The following is a 12,323-nucleotide window of genomic DNA, read 5'->3' as shown; positions in this document are numbered from 1 at the left end:
CCTCTGTACCCGCTAGAGGCTCAAACTAAAACTCAGGACTCAAGGTGTTAACACAATCTGACTGCAAGAGTAGGCCTGCAACGCAACTGAATCCTATTATGTCCTGTGTGTTATAATATTTGACAAGCTTCTCTCTTCCTGTGTGCTTCCTGCTCACATGCTGTATGAATGTGCAGCAGAGAAGATCAAGATGTAAGATGTTACTAAACCTTCCCTTAAACCTGGCGGAACCTCATGGAGGAGCTTGAACCAAACAACCATTCACTTGCTTTTGCTCAGTGGGTTGAATGTCTTGCTTCTTACCAAAATGACTTGTATAAGTTACTATATTTGCCATTTTAACTTCTGTCTCTAGCTTACATAACCCTCACATATATGGCAACAAGTTAGAATTTACTTATCTTTAGTCAGTTTTGAAATTAAACTATCTGGATCAGGAATGTGCACAGACATTTGGAGGGGCTATTGCTCCAACCTGGAAAAAAGGCAACCCAGCTGGAGCTGACATATGGTGGCAACATTTTTACACAAGATTGGAGGATATGGCAATTTAATTTAATGTGACTTTACTAATGATGGGCTTATCTTATTGATGCAGCCACAACAGCAAAAAAAAGCCAAAAAAAAGGACAAGTTTATTCAGGCTCTGTCTCCAGAGGGGCAGTTCAGCTAATCGGGGCAAACAGGCTGTTGCCCAGGCAACAATAGCCCGTAGCTGTGAACGTCCTGATCTTGATGTTTTTTTAAATATTTTTAAGAAAATCTAGAAGAATTGGGGATCTGCACCTGCATCTGTTTTGCCATCGACCAGGTGGATCTAGTAGCACTAGTGGTTGGGAAACAGCACCGGACCGATAAAATTAAAACGCTCCATTAAAATTAATTAATTCCAGTAGAAACCAGAAGACCTGCAATAACATTTCTCTAATGGATTTCTTTATCAAATTACAGGGAAACATTGTCTGAAGGCAAAAACCCATTGTTGTGTAATGTTTCCTAAAGGAAAACCGACTCCTAGTCATGTGTGAACCTGCAAAAAATAGAACTAACCTGCCAGCTGATGTCCACACACACACACAGCGTGGATCAACACTTCTCATAGTTATACTGAAGATTTGCACATAAGCGAACATAAACTATTTGAACTCACTTCAAAAATGTAGCCATATATTGGCAAAAAGATGGGTATTTTAGCATGCTGATGCTACATAATGCTTTGAGAGGTTTTAATGGAGGTTTTTTGAAAGTGGGTCTTTTTTTAGCTGCTCACTGAGTAAGAGCAATGACATTTCCAGCCTACAAGCAGTGGAGACATAGAATAGACAGGTTGGAGATACAACAAAAGTTTCAAATATGAATACTGCTTTTGTTTACATTTGATTGACTTGTTTATACGGTGACATCAGATACAGTTCACTTACTTAAAGCGTTTTGTTCACTTATTCAGTAATTTGATTACCTAGGAATAGTGTGATTATTAAACAGCACACCCTATCCAAATAGAACATGTTGTTTATTCTAACTTGAGCAATGAGTATCTCAAACTATTTATATAGAAAATGCACAAAGTTGAATCGTACGAGGTGGGTAGGGAATTGGGTTCGAATCCATGGAACGATAAAGATACTGAGAAGAAGGCGGAGGCGAGAGACTCTGAGGCAAGCATGTTTATTTTTACATCTCAGCGCCCTTCTGCCTTCTCCAGGATAAAAAAAATACTCCCACAAATCAACTGAGAAGACTAAGGAAACAACGCTATATGACAACGCTACAAGCAATTATTTTATTGCCATGTTATTAATTGGAAGATGTAACTTGATGGCATCTTCAAACGGTTTATAATAAATAATTGCTCTTTCTTTTGCTAGGGATGTTTTTTGCCTTCTTCTGCAGATGTATTGCTTTATTTTTCTGTTTTATGTGGTTGTATGTGTGTATATATATATATATATATACATATATATATATGTATATACACACATACACACAGTATATACATATATACAGTATATACATATATACTGTATATTTGTAAATATAAATACATACACATATATATATATATATATATAAAGGTTCATGTTTCTGTATGTACTATATACTTTTATATTATTACATTTTTAATGTAGAAATAAATAAATATTGTATGCAGGGGTTATAAGATGTGGACATAGATGGATTAATAACTACTTGCTGTGTAAGAGCCTACTGTATATGCCGAGTCAACTGTTCCTCACTACATGAAGGTCAAATTGCTCTCTGCTGTCAGAAAATCACATTCTCATTCAGCGTAATCTAATTGCACACCGTCTTCTTTTCTGCTATACTAACTTCCAATCTGACCACTAAATATCATCATGTTTCGGATGTGAGGGTCAAGTCACATTTACTGGACCTCTCAGCAAATCTCATTGTGTTTTGGCTGATATGACATGATATTTTGCTCTTTTAAAGCATTATCCACATTGATTTTGCCATGGATACCCATTGTCTGTTTATGCTGCAAGCAATGCTGCCCATGCCCTTTGCTTTAACATGATGTCTATAAATAGCCAGCCTTTCAAGAGCAACTTTTGGACAATTTTTAGAGTTGGGCTGTCAGACACAGGAACTGAACTTATTGAGGGTGGCCCAAATTCTGGGAAACGATAGCGAGTTATCTTTATTTTTTTTGGACACTCTCCATATCCCATATGTCCCACTAACCAGCTTTCATTCTATCTGCAGGGGAAATGCCTCTTTCGTCAAAATGTTTCCCATGAATAATGCCTTCAGCCTGTCACGCATTTGCTTCAACATTGTTTTTTAATGGCACTGAAACTTGTGGTTGCCTGTGGTTACTGCTGGGAATGTTAGCCATCTCCATTGAACTTGAATTTCACCTTGTTTATCACGTTCAGGAAGACACTATGTGGGCAGTATTTTAATACTTATTTCCTTCTTCAAAGCCTGAAACCATCCAAACCCCAGGAGCAAGTTATCACTGGAAAGTACTGGAACTCACAGTCCAACTCCTACTTATTCGACTAGCAGTAGCCAAACACTAAGCCCATTCTTCAATTTCTATGGAAATGTGTTTTTCTTTTTGAGAGTTTTGCTGTTACTACTCATGTTCTAACTGCTGTAACTGTGCAAAGACAAGCATCTCCTCCTACACTCCCACTGGGATATGTTCTGAGGGGGTAAACACAGCACGGAGAACACAGTGATGTACAGTAGCAGTGAATTAAGACAACAAGAGTGAGGGCTGAATGTAAGTGAGAAAAAGGGGGTTTTATGTGTTCATTGGAGAACCAATTTTAGCTATAATTGAACCCATGTTTCAACAGTTAATCCCCATCCTATACTCCATGAATGCTTTCCGTTTTACACTTCACACATGCCTTCAGATTACATGTCTTGATGTACAGGACAAGCAATGTAGAATCAACACTTACAATAATATATATTCAGAATTAAAAAATGTAATTATCAGAAAACTAAAGTGTGTGTGCCTCCGTCAACCAGTCAAGTTGCAGTCTGTCCTGACTCCAATCAGACATTTGTGTGAAATGTTGTCATACTTAGGATTTTAATTCTTGTCACAGTGACCTTTGACCACCAAAATGTAATCAATTGATCCTTGAGTTCATGTGGACATGTGTGACAAATTTGAAGACATTCCCTCCAGGGGTCCTGAGACAACGTGTTCAAAAGAATGGCACGGACGGAGGGACAACCTAAAAACATAATGCTGCCGCCGGCGCTGAGGCATACCAACAGTGGACAGTTACATATTTTTCTGAATTGTAAAGTGCATCCTAGTATTGTAAATAGGACTATTTATATTATTATGACTAGTGAGTTTGACGTTCTTAAGAGTGACACATTTCTTTGCAATTTAGCCACCTACACTGCTCAGGTTATTATTACAGTGCGCTTATATAATCCCATGTCTCCATTGTGCTCATTCCCACAATCTACCAATATACTCACTCCTCTCTGCTGAGTGTACCTTTATTAACTGTGCCCTTTGATTCAATCATCTGTTCTATCAGCATGCTTCTTTAGCGATGCAACCGTTTTATGGATGGATCATAAGCTATATAGAGTCAAGTATGTCTGGAATAATATAAGCACATATCTGCGAGCTAGTTGAGACAGACTTGCATTGCCTGCAACACTCACAGACACGATACCATTTTTTTGCAGTGACGTATTTGTAATTCGCTATGTAAAACAGGCCAAAGTATTTACTGTAAGTTTGGCATGCTTTGATCATTCTGCTGATATGTTCTGCCATGCCAGCTGCCCCTGAAATCTCAGCTACCACTACTGCTAGTACGTCATAAGCCATACCTCCCCAGTACCCTGGGGAAAACCTATTATCATCACTCCCCAAATCGGCTGTAAGGAGCGACGGGATCAGAGTGTATAGCCAAATATTGGCTCTACATACAGTATTCTGCATCCATATAAATATCCATTCCACATTAGTTGGCTGACTAAAATTCGAAAAGCTTAAACGATTGCAGTAAACTCAGGAGGATGACCTGAGTTGACCCGTTTCTAAACTCTGCAATTCTATAAGATAACTTTGTACATGAAATAATGTGTGATTGTGTGATTGTATCACCTGAAATATTCAGCTTGAATACTGAATAAACAGCTAAGTTCACTATGGGTAAATCATGGCCAGGAGTGAAAAAGGAACTATTACAAAAGGTGGCCTGACCTCTTAATTCAAACTGTGTGAGCACGGCTAAAGCTGTGGAAGAAACAGGACCGCTATTGTGGTCTCTTTATCTGAGCGTGTCGGGAAGCCAGCTTTCCTAACAGCTGTGGATAAACATACTTTTAACAGAGCTCTCTAACACCAAATGGCACAGATTGAGGCTAAGAATGCAGTCTGGACGCTGCCCTGATTTGACCAAGATTTATGATATTTTCAAGCAATTTAATTCAGGGAGTGGAAGTTCCCAGAATAGTCAGTTCCCAAATGTTGGGTTGAGTTTCGATCAAATATTTTTGATACTGGTGTCACTATGACAAGTGATTTTTGCATTGATGCCATTTTTTTAGATTACCTTAATTTTCTTCGGCAGAAAAATACAAGTCTTGACGTTTTCACAAAATAATAAAAGTGACAAAAGTTTGATTTAAACCCAGAACAATCGGATCAAGCAATAAGTAACAATACCCGTCTGGTAGAATTACATAGCCACCTATCTACAAACAGGAGGTAGTTTGATATTTAAATTGGAAAGGCAGGGGATACATTCCCCTTTACAACCCAATCTCAAACAGTGTGCAGTTTGGATATTTCCTTTGATGCTACCAAAGATGTAAATCTTTCATTTATATATAAAAAAAAAAAAGGTAAATCATTTCCTAAAACAGCTGAGCACTGCAATTTTTAGCAAACGTTACTCAAATGTTTACATAGAGTAAATAGTGCATTTGTCAGGGACTATTTTCAGAGGCAGATTAACACACATCTGGTTGGCTGGTAAGTAGTTCCAGCTTCAGGAGAGTGTAGGATTCACTTAAAATAAACTACTGTGCCAATGTCCATGGTAATGAAGGAACATGTCACCCAGTGCAACAGTGTGTCTCACCGATATGTATGTGAATGGTATGTGTAATAGTTTTTGGACACAATGGAGCAAGACAAAGAGAAATAAGATATATCAGGCTTTGAATTCACAGTTGTTGGTTTGGTTCTTTTGCTAACAATAAGAAAAATGTATTGCCTTAGACAGCCTTATTTGTTAATGCCTAGTCTTTATTGTAACTAACAATGAAAACATGTTGTAATGTAATCAAATATAATGACAATGAGCAGCTGGACATATTAATAGCCATTAGTGACTTCAGCATAAAAATACAGTTGTTAAATGTTGACTTTTCATTAAACTTTGCCTCTCCCAGACAACTTTGTTTTTTCTCTCCTCTCCTCTGACCTCTCCTCTCATCCCTCTGATTTCCCCCTCCCATTTCACCTCCTCTTCTTCCTCCCAAGTGCACCGGAGACAGAGCCATTACCCGGCAGCTAAAAACCGGTCAAGTGTTGTTTCGTGATGTAATGAAATGAATGACTGCAGTCCCAAAGAGAGGAGGGGGGAGAGATGGAAAGGAGCGTCATGAGAGACAGAAGAGGAGGACGAGTGATTGAAAGTGTCTAAAAGACAGTGTATGTCAATTAGAGAGTGAGGAGGGAGTTTGGAGTGGGATGCCTTTACTCAATTCTACTCCCAAGAACTCATGCGACTCTCGTGTTTCCTAACCATCTCTCGCATTACAATTGCAACATCATGGAACAAGACATGACTGTAATTCGTGAATTTATAATAAGAGTCACAAGAGGATGACAGCTAGTCCGGAAATAGTCTGAATGGTTAGTAAGCTGGCACGTCATTTGTGTGTCAGAAGCATCTAGGTCAAGATTGTGTTCATGCTAACGCATTTAAAAGGACTAAAAGCAGAAGTTACATTTAGTTTTACTTGACCTACATTATTTCTGTGGGTTTATTGTTTGTAATTAAAGCATTTGAGTAGTTATAATAATAATGTTATATATTCTGGATCAAGAACACTAGAGATTATTGTTTGTATTGTTTTACAGTGGCTCACCATCTACTCACCTTTTTAGAGGATTGTGGAGAGATTTATAGTATTTTAAATAGGAAACTAAAAATGAAATGACATGATATCAAAAGTTATTTCTAAGCCTGCTTGTGTTTGATTTAGTTTTTTTTTCCCTTTAAGCCATGCTAGCATCGTGGAAATAGTGATCCTCTGACTTTCCAATCGAGCGGCATCAAAATTTTGAATTAGTCCAATACTTTGGTTTATAAATAAATACTTGGACAAATAATGACTAATTCAAAAGGCTTAGCTGTACTTTATGTTTAGTGCTTATTAACTAATATTAGCATGCTTACATGCTTAACAAAGATGGCATTGTACATTGTACCTGCTAAACATCAACCAGTTAACATTATCAGTCATGCTGATTATGGAAGAAAAAGGTTCAAAGCATCACTGCCCTTCTTAATTAAAAAATAAATGTAGACCAGACTATATGAGTACGAAAGTCAACGTTCAATTTCAAATTCACAAAGGCTCTAACATGAAGGCATTCACTCTATGACTTCCATCAACTTCCTCAACAAGTCACAGGAAGTTCATTCATATTCTACAGACAACCTGAAACTCAACTGATGTTACAGTATGACCAGGAACTAGCTCACTACTTCTCAACTTCTGTCAGAGGCTCTCAAATCAAAAAATATACGTCCACTTGCTGCAACAAATGATTTTATACATATATTTGGCAGAGTGCTTTGCTCCAGAGCGCTCCCTGATGAATCTGAGCGGCAGCACTGAGTTCAGCAGCACCGGGAAGATAAATTAAACGGTGCTTGATGGCACCTCAGTGACTAATAGCTTTTTCTTCCTGCTTGTCTGGGCACAGACAAACACAGTAAGCAGCAAGGAGTGTGTGTACTTCATTGGCGGACACATGCTTGTGTGTTTATGTGAGTGTGTCTCTATGTGTATACAATGACAGCTCACTAAACCCGTTCCCAGGGTCTTTCAGCTCCAATTTTAGCTCCAAATTTTAGCTTATAGCCTGCAGTAATAATGCTAACATGATGTTAATTGCCAGGTCAAAGACCATGTTATGAACTAACCTTACTATTAGTGGGGTTACTGGTTACGTTGGAAAAAAAAGTCCCATTGAGCAAAGCAAAAGTTAGCATGTTAGCAAACACTCATTGTTTCAATGCAGATCTAATGTAGGATGCGTGTGTTTATAGTTCTGTACACTCTATTATCACCAGTTGACTTTAAGTCTACTGGGTCTATAAAAACAGTGCTGGGTGCATGTATCAGACACTGTTTGCAGAGACTATTATTTAGTTGTGTGTGGCAGGGGTAGGTGGTGGGCTTTTCCTGCCTTTACTTCCTGTTCCTGTTGTATACCCTATTAAAGGCCAACAGTCCACCGGGAGTGGACAGATAGGACAGTCATGTGGTAATTAGCTCCGCTCATTAAAACTGACCTCAGGCTTTGTTCTGCCATCTGGATACACTGTACTACCTCCTGTTAGACGTACGTGTCTGTGTGTGTGTGTGTGTGTGTGTGTGTGTGTGTGTGTGTGTGTGTGTGTGTGTGTGTCCATTCCAATATGATTTCCTTTTTCTCACATCCTGGATGGAAAATGAGTGACCTGTAGTGTACCGTTTATTTTTAATATCTTCCTATCTATTGATATGTCCATTCATACAACATGTTTTGTGTATAAATGTGGATGTATGAATAAAAGGATCCTGTGCAAAAACTTAACTTCACACATTCACAGACATTCTCACACACACACACACACACACACACACACACACACACACACACACACACACACACACACACACTCTAAAAAAAGTTGCATTTTGTCATGATCTACAAGCAAGAAAGAAAACCGCCGCTTCTGCTCATCACATTCTTGAAATTTATCAACATTACATTTGCGAGAGCAAATTCAGTAAAGCCATTGTTTGTGGCTGCGTGGTCAGCTGATTTTTAAATTATGTTTTAAAATGTGAAGGGGCAGACCACAAGGAGGCACACAGATAGTCCGTTTAGCCATCAGTAAACGAATTATCTGCATGATTTAGAACACAATCCGTTACAAACGTAAATTCCCAGGTTTACAGGGAGTTATGTGCCGTGATTACCAGTAACTGACATATCGCACCATCCTATAACACATCATCCTATACTATAACACCAATCGCTCTCGCCTGTTGTACAATGCTGTGAGAAGGACCGGTAGCTAACAGACACATGCAAAATGAGCAGTGAGTCATCCCACTCTGTTCACTAGAATCCCGTTTCTGCCCGATCTTGTGTGATGTGTGTTTGCAAGTGTGCGTGCGTGCGTGTGTGTGTGTGCGTGTGACGGAGAAACAGAGACAACGGCTGAGTGAGACAAGTAAGAAATATGCACAGTGTCTACAACAGAATTCACTGTGTATAGGAGGACATATAGTTGTCTGTGTAAGACAGCAGCAAAGAGAACACAGTAGGTTTATTGAGAAGCTCTCTGCAGGACAAAAGCATCTTTCTGAGACACATGCCTAGGACTGATTACAGAGATTGCAGGCAGCATTAACAGAACAGTTCACATTTCAGTTACACACCCCCGGCTGCATTCACACTGTAGCTGAACATGTTCCTGTTCAGATTGAACACATTCCCGCTGCTGAGAAAGGATTGCAAGTATACAAAATACAGCATTAATGTTGCTAGGCGTTTATTTCCGTAAATGGGGAAACTCATCTGTAACTGTATTAAGTTTTAAAAGGAAATTAAAGACCTAGCTTTTTAGAGTAATGTCATTTCCTTAGTTTGTAACTTTACATTATTTTGGTCCCTGCTGTGTATATTGTATTGTATTCTACTTTTGTATGTCTATGTTTTTCTAAACATTTTGTTTTATTGTTGTAATTATGAGTCTTGCAAATTTATATTTATTGCTGTTTATTTTTTTCAATTTAATCATTTTTTGTCCGTTTTAATTTTGCCATGTGAAGCACTTTGGGTTGGATGTTTGTATGAAGGATGCTATATGACAAGTCGAGTTAAGTTATTTCCTGTCTATTTCTATGCTATTTGATTTGATGACTTGAAGGGGGTTTACTGGAAAATAGTAATTTGTTATGTCTCATAAATAACGTTCAATCTTCTCTTTTAGATGCAATGTGGGGGAAAGTAATTATAGAACATGTAATAGTTTTATTTTAAACAAATAAACTACATTTTATTTTTTCTTATTCCTTGAATCTTCCCAACACACATTAGATCTATTTTGGGAGGTCCCGTCCCTTAAATTGGGAACCATATTTCACCTTTAAATTTGACAGAATACAGAAACTGAAGCAGCAACAAGAAATTACTCCAAATTTCTTTCTTTTTTTGTTTATTAAAAATATAGCACGTATGCTCATAAAAGAACAATGTGGCATGATAGTGAGATGTTATAGTAACATTACATGAAGTTAGACACTGTCTAGTATGTCAAATCAGAAAAAGACTTAACAATTACAGCGTTTTAAATGACTATGGAAGAAAAATGCAAACTTACACACTATGTAATATAATATAACAAAAGTGATTATGAGTTTATGGGCTAAAAATCATCATTCGGTTACAAAGTGTTTTTAAACTGTAGCTCTCAAAACGCCTTCTGCCATAATTGACATGTGATTCAGATGGTATGTTTATCACTGCCATCCGCTTTCAGCAATAACCAGGTTAGTGTGTGCAAGTGTGTGTGTGTGCGTTTGTGAGACTTGCATACTAAAGTCAGTGTCGGTATGACGAACTGTTGCTAAGCAGTGGTGGTTGCTAGGTGGTGGAAGGGGGAGGGGAGACAGGTTTGCAGTTAGGTAGGGAATCTGAGGGCTTACCTCTGCGTGCATGTGTGTGTGTGTGTGTGTTCCCTTGGATTTATACTGTTTAAAAAGTGATGCTGCAGTGTGGTAAAAAGAAATGTGATTTCTCACCGCATAAGAGCTGCAGTTTTGGAAGTAATTTAAATTTCTGTTCACAGCTAACTCCACCACGACAAAAAGGAAGGTGTACCTCAATTCACACTAGAAGCCATATCTGATGTATAAGATATAATAAGTGAGGCAAAGAGCTTCATGTTGTGGATCTGGTGAATCTTTTTAAATGGAAATAAATGACCCATTAAAAAAACTATATGCTATATATGCTTGTCTTCTGTGGCAGATTCAAGAAGCAAAGCTGCGGAATTTCTGGCAGAGAACACAGGGTGAAACCAGTACACTCCTCGGCTTTCCCCAGGACGATTACTGAATTATACGCAGCAGGGAAAGCCTCACAGTTTGCTGGCTTCCCTGTGTGTGTTCACATATTTTCCAGCTTGTGCTGCACATTCTAGACAGGCATATGTGGCCTCTAGCTACGGTTTTTAATGCTCATATCTTTTTTTTTTCTTCCTTTTTCTTTGGACTTATAAGCAGGTACGTCACCCAACATACTGTGCATCCCTAGTCGGTGTCGCTCCTGTCAGATCTGGTCAGATCCAGTCGGGTAATAGAGATGGTGGGGAGGTTAGCGGGGCGAGACACAGGCAGCCATTTGTACTCAAGGTCCTGCGATGGAGGGTCCAAACGCCAGTCATAGTGCTTTAACAGGTACATGCACGCTTCCTGGCAGCAAAACAAGAAAAGGAAGAGTTTTCTGAATGTGTTGTAACTCCAGTATCTTTGCTGCACCGACATAAACGTAGCTTACTTTCTGCTTGACAGATGATATTTAGAGTTAAAAGCAGTGGGGGTGGAAGTGGAAAAAAATGTCCTAATTTTATACTAGTGCAAAAACAAAATGTTAAACCAGAAGGCACTTGGCAGAACGAGAGCTTCCGCCAACGCTGAAGAAATCTTCAACGTGTGAATCTACAGCCTCCATAACACTTTCTTTGTATGGTGTTTTCAAGATTTATAAGTAGGAACGCAACGCAACACCTTTCAGCAGCCAAGTTGAAACGGAACATTAGGTTGACTTAAGTCACAAACACTTTCTTGATATCTGTGCTCATTTGACAATCATTATTATTTTTGGGGCATTTTAGGCCTTTATTTTTATAGGACGGTTGAAAACAAGAAACGGGAGAGAGAGGGGGAATGAGAGGGGGAATGAAAATGACACATGCCTTTGGTGTGGGAGACCCAGGTTTAAGTCCACTGCTACACATCAACCAGTGTGTCCCTGAGCACTTAACCCCTAGTTGCTCCAGAGGCGTGCAGCCTCTGACGTATATAGCAATTGTTAGTCACTTTGGACAAAAGCGTCAGCTAAATGACATGTAATGTAAATGTTGAACAACGGTACCACATGACAGCAAACGGCTGATTCCACAGTCTTTTGTTCTACATAGTAAGTGCACTCAGAGCTCCATGGTTGGTGATACTATAACCAGCATTCCCTATTGGCTGAGTGTCAACCACGGCGCAGATAAATCACACTCACCAGTAACAGCCAGTTGCCCCACCTCTTTCCACTTTGTGAATGAAGATTTTCCTGATAGAGGGGGAGGAGCAGGATGAATGAAACGGGGATGGAGGAAGGGAGGCAAGAAATGAAGGAATCGGGGAAGGACGATGATGGTGGGGGTGGGAGGAAGAAGGGAAAGGGGACGGATGAAGCAAGGAGGCGATGAGTCACATCCCTGACCTAGATCCCTGCGGTATACTTTTTACTCTGGTCACGACCTCCTGTTTGTGTGTGTGTGTGTGTGTGTGTGTGTGTG

At 39.1% G+C, this 12,323-nt stretch overlaps 1 pseudogene; it reads right to left on the bottom strand.

Annotated features, from left to right (window-relative positions):
- Positions 1-10,502: 10,502 nt before the first annotated feature.
- Positions 10,503-12,323, bottom strand: part of LOC116704705 (uncharacterized) — a 21,250-nt pseudogene continuing 19,429 nt past the window's right edge.

The sequence above is a fragment of the Etheostoma spectabile genome, chromosome 16, assembly GCF_008692095.1.
Source record: "Etheostoma spectabile isolate EspeVRDwgs_2016 chromosome 16, UIUC_Espe_1.0, whole genome shotgun sequence".
Lineage (NCBI taxonomy): Eukaryota > Metazoa > Chordata > Actinopteri > Perciformes > Percidae > Etheostoma > Etheostoma spectabile.
This window is presented reverse-complemented; position numbering and strand designations above follow the sequence as displayed.